Source organism: Elephantulus edwardii, unplaced genomic scaffold (assembly GCF_000299155.1).
Source record: "Elephantulus edwardii isolate Elephantulus edwardi_28Jun2011 unplaced genomic scaffold, EleEdw1.0 scaffold00047, whole genome shotgun sequence".
NCBI lineage: Eukaryota > Metazoa > Chordata > Mammalia > Macroscelidea > Macroscelididae > Elephantulus > Elephantulus edwardii.
In genome coordinates, this window is record NW_006399797.1 from 4,180,157 (window position 1) to 4,192,711 (window position 12,555).

At 36.7% G+C, this 12,555-nt stretch overlaps 1 pseudogene; it reads left to right on the forward strand.

Annotated features, from left to right (window-relative positions):
• Positions 1–1,054: 1,054 nt before the first annotated feature.
• On the forward strand, positions 1,055–1,683 carry LOC102852478 (annotated as a pseudogene).
• The last annotated feature ends 10,872 nt before the right edge of the window (positions 1,684–12,555 follow it).

Consider the following 12,555-nt stretch of genomic DNA (forward strand, 5'->3'; position numbering starts at 1 on the left):
TGTATTTCCCAGATAATACATTTGTATGTCCTATCCTATTCTATTCTTAGAATATATGCCTAAAATGGAATTTCTGAGCCAAAGGATATGTAATTTCTAAAACTTTGATTCAATTAGACACATTCACCTAAGGAGAATTTTCACAACTTGGACTGCCATCAACATTTCTTCACCAATATTGAATAACAAGAATGAAAGCATTTAATTCAGCAATAATCTCTCTTGGGGAGAATCTCTCAACAAGCAATCAATCAATCTCTCTCTCATTGCTAAACAAGTAGGCATTATTTCTGTAACACCAAAGGGTCAGGAAATTCCCTTCTAAGTCAGTTTAGTCCTTTTAAATCTTTTTTAAAAATGTTTTCATGACCTTTATGGATTTTATTGTTGACAATGGAAAAAATAAAAATGAGGTGATTATGAGTTCCTCAGAAAGTTTAAATGAGATCTTGAATGAAAAAAAAAAAAATTACAAGAAAATGTCAAAACAAAGGAGAAAAAGAATATATGCATGTGTAGAAAGTTAAAGAGAATGGAGGGTGGAGGCACACAAACATGAAGAAAATGGCAATTTAAGAATAGAGAAACTGTAGAATAGAGGTAATATTGTTCTTATTGTTACTGGGTATCATCAAGTTGAGTACAAGTTCTAATGACCTTGTAAACAATAGATTTCAGACTTATTCTGAATTATCTATACTAAATAAATCTTTTTCCATTGTGAAAGTGAAAAAAAGAAAGGCCTTAATGTACTTTTTTATTTCCAACACTTTGTGAACATTTCTAGAGTATCTGGACCAGTGAAAAATGTTCACATTTAGATATTAAGACAGATAAATCCACTGTCATCTCTTGAGAGGTAGTGAGAGAGTCATATAAAGTCCTCTGAAATTTCTCCACTCAGAAATGAAAAAAGATAACAACAACAAAAACACCTTATTCTGAAATCAGTTCACACCGGAGCCCTTGGAAGGAAGTGTCCCAGTCGGGTCTGGTCGCTTTGTGGGACTCTCAAGAAAAGCTCCTTGGTTCACAGCAGGCACCGAGTCTCAGGATGGGCAAAGGAGACCCCAACAAACCGAGGGGCAAAATGTCTTTGTACGCCTTCTTCGTGCAGACATGCCGAGAGGAGCACAAGAAGAAACATCCTGACTCGTCAGTAAACTTCGCCGAGCTCTCCAAGAAGTGCTCGGAGAGATGCAAGACCATGTCTGCAAAGGAAAAGTCGAAGTTTGAAGATATGGCAAAAACTGACAAAGCACGCTATGACAGGGAGATGAAAAACTACGTGCCTTCCAAAGGGGTTAAGAAAGGAAAGAAAAAAAGATCCAAATGCTCCCCAAAGGCCATCGTCTGCCTTCTTCCTGTTTTGTTCTGAACATCGTCCAAAGATCAAAAGTGAACACCCAGGGCTGTCCACTGGGGATACTGCAAAGAAGTTGGGTGAAATGTGGCATGAACAACCAGCCAAGGATGAACAACTGTATGAACAGAAAGCAGCCAAGCTAAGAGAAATATGAGAAGGATATTGCTGCATATCGTGCCAAGGGCAAAAGTGAAGCAGGGAAGAAAGGTCCTGGCAGACCAACAGGCTCAAAGAAGAAGAGTGAACCAGAAGATGAGGAGGAGGAAGAGGAAGAAGAAGATGAAGATGAGGAGGAAGAGGATGAAGACGAAGAATAAATGACCGTCTTACGTGTGGCGTATGCGTGTGTGCTCAGGCAATTGCTAGCTAAGAATGTGAATTCAAGTGCAGCTCAGTATTAGCTTCAGTATAAACACTGTACAGAATTTTGTATAGGTGATAAAGATTCTTAGAGAAATACTTTTGTAAAATGCAGCTTGTAGCTTTCTGAGAGGCTACTACATACAGGTAGATTTTAAAGCTTCTGATGTTGAATGTTTCTAAATATTTAATGGTTCTTTAATTTCTTGTTTATGGTAGGTAGCACAGCAAACTCCTAGGAAATTAGTATCAATAGTAAATTTGGGGGTATTTAGGATGTTGCATTTTGGTTTTTTAAAAAAGTTTTGTAATAAAATTATGTATATTATTTCAAAAAAACCCCACCTTATTCTGAATCAATCATTGGACTGGTTAAATAGTATATCATATTTGAAAGGAGGGGAAATCCCATGTCTGCCACATAATTAAAGCAACAAATGTTCACCAAATGCAAAATAGATCATAATTTTTTAATACACAATAATGACAGTAACAGGTTATTTTACTCTAATATTAATAAAGGAAGTTATGCTGCTGTAGTGGCAAGAAACTGCATTGCAATATTGAAGGCACATGGTTCGAGGTCACGAGCTGTTTCATGGGAAACTAGACAGTCTCCTTCCTTTTAATTTACTGCCTCTGACAATTTGTTAGAGGATCAGTTATGGGTCAATTCTGACTCTGTGGTACACAACAACAATACTAATATGACTCTGTATCCTATATAAAAAGTCTATATAGAATAGCATATAACTAAGCTCTAACTCATTTCTATTGAGTTGGAACTGATCCATAGCTGACAATCACCTGGATTTCTGAGATTTAAATCACATTGGAAAATACCCATTTTTTATGAGCTGCTTTTGCACTAGAAAATCTTGGCTGAAAGAATAGTGCAACTTCCTACCAACTAAATCACCATAGTTCCTGAATCAATATCTAAAACTTATTTCATAATTCATAATGGAAGTGGCCGATGGAGAAGAGATTGAGGATGTTCACAATTTCAGCTTGCTCGGCTCTGCAATCAACATTCTTATACCAACAGTCAAGAAATCAAAAGACAAATTGCACTGGAAAAATCTGCTGTAAAGGACTTCTCTACTGTATTGAGAAGCAACAATATCAGTCTAGGGACTAATGTGTGCTTGATCCAGGTCATGGTCTTCGCAATTACTTGCTATGCATTAAAGAACTGGATAATGACTAAGAATGACAGAAGAATTGATGCCTATGAGTTGTAGTGCTGGAGAAGAGTCTTGAACAAATCATTGTCCACCAAGAAAATAATTGAGTCTGTCCTAGAGAGGGTAAAACCAAGTTTCTCCTTGGAAGCTAGGATTCTGAAGCTCCATCTCACTTACTTTGGCCACATGTTCAGGAGAGATCAGCCCTTGGAGAAGAACATCATGCTTGGAAAGGTAGAGGGACAGCATGGGAGAGAAAACCCAGATGAAATGAACTGATACAGTAACTCAGGTAATGAGAGTAGAGGTATTGGAGTCAGTGAGACTGGCTCAGGACAGAGCAGACTTCAGAACTATTGTACACAGGGCTGCTATGAGTCTCAGGTGACTCGATGGCACATCACAGTAACAACAACAAAAAAAGTGGTAGTAGCAAGTAAGCCATTCATCTTTAGTGGCTCAAATCCATCAGCAGTTCTTAGGAAAAAATATTGGCAGTCTCTTTCTGTGAAAATTTACAACATTGAAAGCAAAATGAAAAATTAGAACTGATGCAATGGCAATTTGAGCAGTTGGAGATTATTTTGAAAGGAAATGAAAATTTTCCTTTTTTCAATGATTATCTTTTCTTGCTAGATACTTGAAAAGTGTGCTTCAAGAATTATTTCACTACAGAACATCAATATTGTAATTATAATTTTTAATATATACTTAAATATTAAAACCTATAAAGGATAATATACATTTTATCTTTTATTTTCTAAGTATTTGTCATTTTAGTAATAAGTCAGAAATTTTTTGAGAGACTTGTTCATTTTAATTAAAATAGCTCATTTGACTGACATGGCTATATATTAAATTACTTACAAACCGGCTAACTCTGTAAATCCATTTCTTAAGAAGATATTAACTGAGGAGGTCCTGACAATCTAATGTAAAAATATGTACTTAGAGTGTTCTTAAAATATGAATTATTGATCCAACTAACAGCTCCAAAGGAGCTATTACTGTCCATCATTAAAAGTATTTAATGACTTTAAAGCAATAATTATTCGCCTAATTGACCATAACAGTTGGTTTGATAGAATTATGGTATGTCATCTAGTATTTAGTCAAAGACTTTTTTAAAACTAAGATTATTGGTTCATTTACTGTCACAGAAAGGTAAGTAATCATTAGTGCCACAACTGTCAGTGGGTTGGAATACAGAATTAACAGCTCAAGCTTGCTCTGTGAAGTAATTTGCAACACTACAACAGCAAAATGTCACAAAAGGATCAAATTTACCTGTCAAGATTGCTTGAAAGTTTGAGCATCAGAAGTACCACATTCTCAGTGGATTATATCAATTTCCTTACTTCTTAGTTGACTTCCACCTTCCGTTTAATTTTTTCCTTCTCTTTTATTACCCAATTCTTTGTTTTCTTTTTATTTTTAAAACTTAAGAACAGAAACGTATGGTCAATTAGAAAGTCACTACCAAAAAGAACTGAGTAACACTGAAAAATTTAAAGAAAAACCCATATGAGTAGGAAACAATGGTAATGAAGGAGAACATAGAAGCTGCATTAAAGGCACTGTCAAAAACACGGCCCAAGGAATTGATTGGGTACAAATTGATTTGTTTCAATTAACAGATGCAACCTTGGATGCACTCACCAGTCTATACCAGGAAACTGGGAGGACAGCTGTCTGGCCAATGGATTGATTGAAAGAGGTCCATATTTATTCCCATTCTCAAGAAAAGTGATCCAAACAATATCTTCAACATCACAGTCAAACAAAATACTGGTAAAGAGCATTCAAAAATGGCTGGAACAGTACATAGAAAGAGAACTGACAGAAGTTCAAGCAGGATTTAGAAGAGGCCATGGCACCAGGGAAATAATTGTTGATGTCAGATGGATTCTGGGTGAAAATAAAGAATACTAGAAGAATGTGTATTTATGCTTTATTGGTTATGCAAAGACATTGGACATTTGGATTATAAGAAGTTACGGCTAACATTAAGAAGAATGAGAAGCCCAGATCACTTAATTGTGCTCATGCAAAACCTATACCTAGACCAGGAAGCCGTTGTGCAAACAGAACAAAAGAATACTACAGGGTTTAAAATTAAGAAGGGAGTCAGTAAGGGTTGTATTCTCTCTCCGTACCTATTCAATCTGTATGTGGAGTAAATGATTTGAAAAGCTGTATTTTATGAAGAAGAATGTGGCATCAAGATGAGAGGAAGACTCATCAATAACCTGCTTTATGCAGATGGCAGGACCTTGATTACTAAATGTGAAGAGTATTTGAAACACTTGTTGCAGAAGACCTGAGATAGCCTTCAATATGGATTGCATATTGTTGACAAATAGTCAACACCATGATAGATGGAGAAAAAATTAAAACTGTCAACAACTTTATCTTTCTTGATCCACAATCAACATCTTTGGTAGTCAGGAGATCAGAAAACATATAGCAATTGGTATGTCTGAAGTTAGAGATTTCTCAAAATTACTGAGTAGTAACGATGTCAATTTGGGGACTAAGGTGTGTGTGTGTGAGTGTGTGTGTGTGTGTGTGTGTGTGTGTGTGTGTGTGTTGTGTGTTTCAGGCCATGATTTTTCTAATCATTTGCTATGCATCTGAGATCTGGACAATAAATAAGGATCAGTCAGAGAAGAAGAACTGGTGTTAGAAAAGAGCACTGAACATCCCATGGACTCCCAAAAGAGTGAGCAAATATATCTTGGAGAATGTCCAGCCAGAGTGCTAGCCTATTCCTTGAAGAGGGACATGATGCTTAAAAAAGCAAAGGGTCAGCAAAAGAAAGGGAGCCTGTCAACCAGTTGGATTGACACAATAACTGCCACAATAGGCTCTAGTATGTCAAGAAGGGTAAGGATGACACAGTATAGGACAGGGTTCAGATCTTTTGTTCATAGGGTCATTATGGGTTGTACTTGACTTGATGACACCTAAAAACAATAACTAATAACTATAATTTATAGCAATTTTAAAGTATAATTATAACTTATAACAGTTAAAATTTATAATTTACTAACAAATGTAATTTACAGCCACTAAACACGGGCTGGAAAGTCAGCTGTGATTCAGTCTGACACTACGACAATGAGCGAGTGATAATATGCAAGAAGAAATTATATTGAAACACCTGCACAGTAATTGTGTTTTGTGATTCATTTACTGTGAACATGAGTAAAAGAAAGGTGTTTCTGATGAACCTTTCCCTTCTAAGTAGTACAACTCAGTGGGAAAGGTGGCATTCTGAGAGAGAGGAAAAACAAGTATCAATTTTTTATAAAGAAAAGTGTGATGGGGCATATCATGCTTTAATTTTTTGGCATGTTGACTTTAAGAAGACAGTTGTCATCTATTTTATGATGTCCAGTAGGCAATGAGAAATTCAGATGTGGGCCATAGGGGAGAAGTCTGAGAGATGGATATTGGAGCTATAAATTTGAGTCATAAAATCTGAAGTCATAAATAGGAACAATAAAACTTAACTGAAACTATGGAGGTGATAAAGAGAATAACAAAGAGAGTATACAGAACAAGAGCAATGGACAGCTGAGGAGTAAACAGTTAGACCTATTGGAATGGAGCATGTGGTGGATGAGTAGGCTTGAGGAGGCTTGAGTATTCCTAGAGGAATAGCTATCAAATGGAGATGATCAAGAGAGACTGAGAATTTAAGATTTAAGGTAAACGAACTGTAGAAAGAGCAAGCACAGTACAAAATTATGTAAAAGAAAGGCATAAATGTAATAACTGGAAAGCATGAAAAGCTAAGAAGACAAAGTGACCAGAGAAGGCTAAGTTGATAAAGAAATATGCATGAAAGGAAAGGGAGCTCTGATCGCCTAGTGGTAAGAAACTTCACTACAATCCCAAGGTGGTTGTTAATGTATCACTGAGTCACTTGCAACTCATAGTGATCCTATAACAAAAGCTGTAACCTCTGCTTTATCTTGAGACAACTTCATTGTTTCTTGCACACCTACCCCCATTACCCCAATCACTGAGTCAATCCATCTCATCCAGTGTCTTCCTCTCTTGTGCTGTCCCTGCAGTCTCCCAAGTATAATATCCCTCTCCAAAGACTGGTCATTTTGAAATCAACAGATGCTTGGTATGAAAGGATGAGCGATAGCTTCCTGTGTAATTTACTGCCTTTGATAACTCCACAAGAGGGCCATCTATGAGTCAGTTCCAACTCAATGGAACACAACAATATGAAAGGGAAGAGATCTTCTGTCTTTTTCTCTCTCTTGCTCACTCTTCATAGATGATAGATAGATAGATAGATAGATAGATAGATAGATAGATAGATGATAGATGATAGATAGATAGATGATAGATAATAGATGATAGATAGATAGATAGATAGATAGATAGATAGATAGATAGATAATAGATGATAGATAGATAGATAGATAGATAGATAGATAGATAGATAGATAGATGATAGATGATAGATGATAGATAAAGAAGAGGAATATGGAGGAGAGGAAGAGAGAGTGAGAGAGAGCAAGAAAGAGCGAGAGCAAGCGAGAGAGAGAGAGAGAAAGGGAGAACACACTCTGGTGGCCTCTCAGTAAGGAGCTGCACTACCATCCCAGAGGTGGTTTGAATCCACAAGATACTCCTCCAAAGAAAGATAGGTAATCCTCCCCAATTCGTTAGCATGCCACCTATAGGTTGGTTTCAACTTGATGGCACCAAATGACAATAAATTATATATATGGACTGCCAAGAGAACAAACAGGTCCATTCTGGAGAGAACAAAACCAAGCTGCTCCTTGGAGGCAGAATTTTGAAGCTCTGTCTCACATACTTTGAGCACATGGCCAGGAGACAATAGTCTCTGGAGAAGGATATCATGCTTGGAAGGACAGTGCAAGAGAGGAAGACACTGGGTGAGATGGATTTACACGGTAATTGGACAATGGGATTAGGTATGTTAGAGATGATGAGATTGGTTCAGGATAGAGCAGGGTGCATAAGGGTGAACAAAACGTGGCTGAATCACAGCCAACTCTATGGCATGTAACAATAGCAGCATATTATGAAAGGAAGCATAGAGTATAGAGTAAGAGCCGGGGACCATAACCACAATGAGATATAGAATACATTAGATGCAAGATGAGACAAGATTCTACAGTGTTTTTCTACCTTGAACTGTTTCAGGTGATAGGCACCTAGATTTGTTTTATGCTTATAAATATGACAATGTAAAGGTTGATGGTTAGGATAATATAAGACATATATGGCAGGCTTCTAAAATAAGGTGCAATTGGCCTATAGCTGATGAAAGAACAAATATTCTAAGATAGAGATAATGGAATGAAAATACAAGAGAAGATGTAGAGTGACTGTAGTTCATGACAAACAACCTCCTCTAGGAGACAGAATAACTCAATTTTTACTAGCAATAATGGATTCAAGCACAACCGTGACTGGGAGGATGAACGCAGAATTGAGCAGTGACTCGTTTCATTGTCACCATGATTCAGAATCACCTGGATCGCACATAGTCTACTTTGAAGTGTTGTGCTGTCACAGAAGGACTCTGTGGAAAGTCCCCAAACAAAGCTCACCAGCACTGAGTCATATCCTCCACAGAGCAACACTGTCTCTCTAGAGTTGAATTACTTCATAGGATTTTTAGCACAGATTGAAAAGAAATCTTTCTGGAAGTGATTGCCACACCTTTCTCATGGGTAGCAGCTTGTGGTTACAATCAGCATCTGTAAATACTTGAAGCACTGTGAAGATTGAATCCCAGCCCCATTGTTTGCAGTTTCGTATATCCATTCAGCCTTAATTTCCTTATTAGAAGGAATGATGAGGAGGAAGTAACTGAGATAATACATAGCAAGTTATTAATTCTTTGTGCCTTCAGGATTGCAACACAGCTTCTTGACCACAAGGCCACCAGAGCTCCCTATAGTGAACACTCAATTTGTGTTTGAAGCTTTAACATTTCTAAGAAAATAAAAAAAAACAATCATCAATTTGCATTGGATAGTGATAGTACTGTATAGTACTGACATAGTGAATCAAGTGGAATTTTTGTTAGAAGCTACTAAATTTCTAAGAAAATATAGAGATAACCTATTGGTTCTGGATAGTCCAGTGAGCTTAGTGAATCAAGTGGATTTTAGTGACTCAAGAAGAACATTTTATGTAGAAAATAGGGAAAGTCGCTAACTGTGAAAAGTGTCTCATGCATTGAGAATTTTTGTATATGAAATTTTAACAGCAGTAATGCTACTCTCCCAATCTACCAAGCTCAAACCTATACTTATTTTCAGTTCCCTCTCACTTTCTTCCTCCATAACTAACCTGAAGTTAATAGTTTTAATGGTTCCCCATAGCTAAATGTTATTCTCTGAGCCTTTATTTTTTTTAAGCAGTTTCTATCTGGTAGGCACTGTTCTAAGCTATGAGGATATAGTACTGAACAAAATACACAAAAATATCTACGATTTAAGACTTTTGGTAAAGACACACACGCTGAGTAAGATATGTCAGTAAAATATTTTTAAACTATTGTTGCTGTTAGTTACTACCAAGTCAGTTACCACTCATGGTACCTTCATTTGTACAGTTTGAAGTAATAAGTAAGGAGGGAAAATAATAGGGAATTAGAAGAAAATTACAATGTTAGATAAGATGGCAGGGAAGGACCTACTGAGAAAGTGATAGCTGACAATTGATTAAAGACCTGGAAGGAGTGAGAGAGCCTCGTGTGGATAATTAGGGAAGAGCATACAAGTGGAGATAACTGCAAATAAAAATATACTGAAGCTTATAAATGTCTGGCATGGTCCTGAAACAATAGACTAACTCGGCTGAAACGGATTGAATAAAGGAGAAGAATGGTAACAAAGCATTGTAAAGATGGTGCATTTTTACTCTGATAGAAAAAGGGAAGTGCTGATATTATTGACATTATAATAGACTTACTCTAGATGTTATGTTCAACAAGTGGGGGATGAGAAGCAGAGAGACCAATTAGGAGATTAATACAACAACAAACAAAATAGGATAAAAAAACCTCTTCTGCTCCCAGCTTGGCTAAATTTCAATACCAAACTGGGAGTAGATTCTGGATATAATTTGAAGGTGAAGTCAAGTTTATGATTTATCAGTTACAAACTCGTTATTTTTGATGTCCTACTTTTTGACTACTACACATAAAGATTTGTTATTGTTGTTGTTTGGTTCTAAATAGGGAGGTAGAAAACAGGTACCATTAATACTCATTTAAGATCTCCTTCCAAATTTTCCCCAAATTGCCTTCTATTTATTCATCAAAATAATAATAAATATCAGGAACGTAGAAGTATGCTTAAGCAATTGATTCTGAGGTAAATGTTTTGGGTTTTACCTCAAAAATATCTAATACTGGGATTGTTGTAAATTATGACCCTTTACTAATCTCAGAATTCAGCAATATTTTTGTTTTTGTTGTTGTTACGTGCCAATAAGTTAACTACAATTCATAATGACCTCATTAACAGTAGGCTGGAATCCTGCCTTATCCTGAGCCAATCTCATCATTTCTGATGTACCTTCCCCCTCTGCCACAAACACTGTATCAGTCTATCTCATCCAGGCTTCCTCTCCTGTGCTGACCCTCTACCCTTCCTTGCATGATATTCTCCAAGGACTGGTCCCTCCTGGGAACATGCCCAAAGTATAGCAGATGCGGTTTCAAAATCATTGCCTGCAAGGAGCAATATGATTTCTTTCTCTCCAAGACAGACTTGTTCGCTCTCTTGGCAGTCTGTGGTAGTTAAGTACTCTTCTTTAGAACCGCAACTTAAAGAAATCAATTCTTGTTCTGTCATACTTAGGCATTGACTAGCACTCAGAAGCATAGCAAACAATTGAGAAGACCATGGTCTGGATCAGGTACACTTTAGTCTCTAGACTGATATTGTTGCTTTTTCACATTCTGGAGATGCCCCTGAGAGCTGACTTTCCTAAAGTAACTTGTCTTTTGATTTCCTGACTTCTAATGCCAAGCGTTGATTATGGATCAAAGCAAGATGACATTGTTAACAGTCTCAATCTTTTCTTCATCTATTATGATGTTGCCAGCTGGCCCAGTGGAATCTTCTTTTTGTTAATGTTGAGCTTCAATCCATACTGAAGACTGTAATCCTTGACCTTCTGCAGCAAATACTTCAAGTTCTCTTTAGCTTCTAAGGCAAGGCTGTGTAAACTGCATAAGACCGGTTGTTGATGAGTCTTCCTCCAATCTTGAAGTCACATTCTTCTTCATAAAGTCCAACTTCCCAAAGTATCTGTTCTGCATATAGATAAAGAAGGTGTGGTGAAAAGGTACATCCCTGATGCATTCCTTTCTTCATTTTAACCATGTTCTGTTCAATACAACAGCTTTCTGATCTTAATATAGGTTTTACATGGATATAATCAATTGTTCTGGGATTCCCATTCCTCTCAAAATTAGCCACAATTTGTTTTGATCTACAGAGACAAATGCATTTGCATAAAACACACACATCCTTCTGGTACTCCCTGCTTTCTGCCAAGATTCATCTGATATTAGAGTGATATCTCTAGTGCCACAGCCTCTTCCAAACCCAGTTTGTATTTCTGGAAGTTATCAGTCGATATCTGTTCTAGTCATTTTTGGATAATCTTCAGCAAGATTTTAATATTAGTTAATATTAATATTAGTTAAGCATCTGAACAGAAGATATTAAAGGGCAGCACAAGAAGACAAAACAAAACATTTTAATAAAATGTTCAAACATCTGGAGTCAGAAAATAAAAATAAAAAGGGACAAACTCACTCAGTTGAAGAAACTGAATAATAAGTTTAAGTCTTGAGTTGCAATTCTTATGGATGCTGAATGTTGCATGACCCAAAATGCATCAAAAGAAGATGGTCTTATGTATCTGTCCTTATGAGACTAAATAACAAGATTGCACAATTTGGTGGAGAGAAGTAAGGGTGAAGGAAATTGGAAGGATCCGAAAGGGACCTGAAAAGACAAGGTAATGATGGGTAAGGTCCAATGATAATTAAGTTTATAAAACATAATGCATGAAAATGATTGTATGAAACACAATGTGAATGAGGAATAGTGTGAAACACAATGCATATGAACTTGGTAAGAAAACCAGTATAAGATAAATTTTTTTTTAGAAAGAAAAACTCATTTTTATTATGCAGTCCCTCCCCTCCAAGTGCGTTCCACTGTGCAGCCTTCACTCTGGACTTCTGTAATGACAAGAATATCCATTCATATATCCCTTTTAAACAGTTCTCTCCCTCATCTGTTTCAATGCAATATACATCATTCCTCCTCTTCTTTTGGATGTCAGTCCCATTTTACAACAGTGGGCCTTGTTTTTGTCAGTGTCTTCAATGCAGCCTGAAGTTTTTCATTCATTACTACTGGCTCTTGATCATATGAGATTTCCTGAAATATTTCAGTATTGGCCAGATTTTTTTGGTTTAGTGATTATGTGTATTCATTTCCTTCATCTTTTGATTGTTCCTAGAGAACTGTCAGAAGTCCAGGCTGGGTTTAGAAGGGGCTGTGGTACTAGGGATATTGTAGCTGATGTTAGATGGATCTTAGCTGAAAG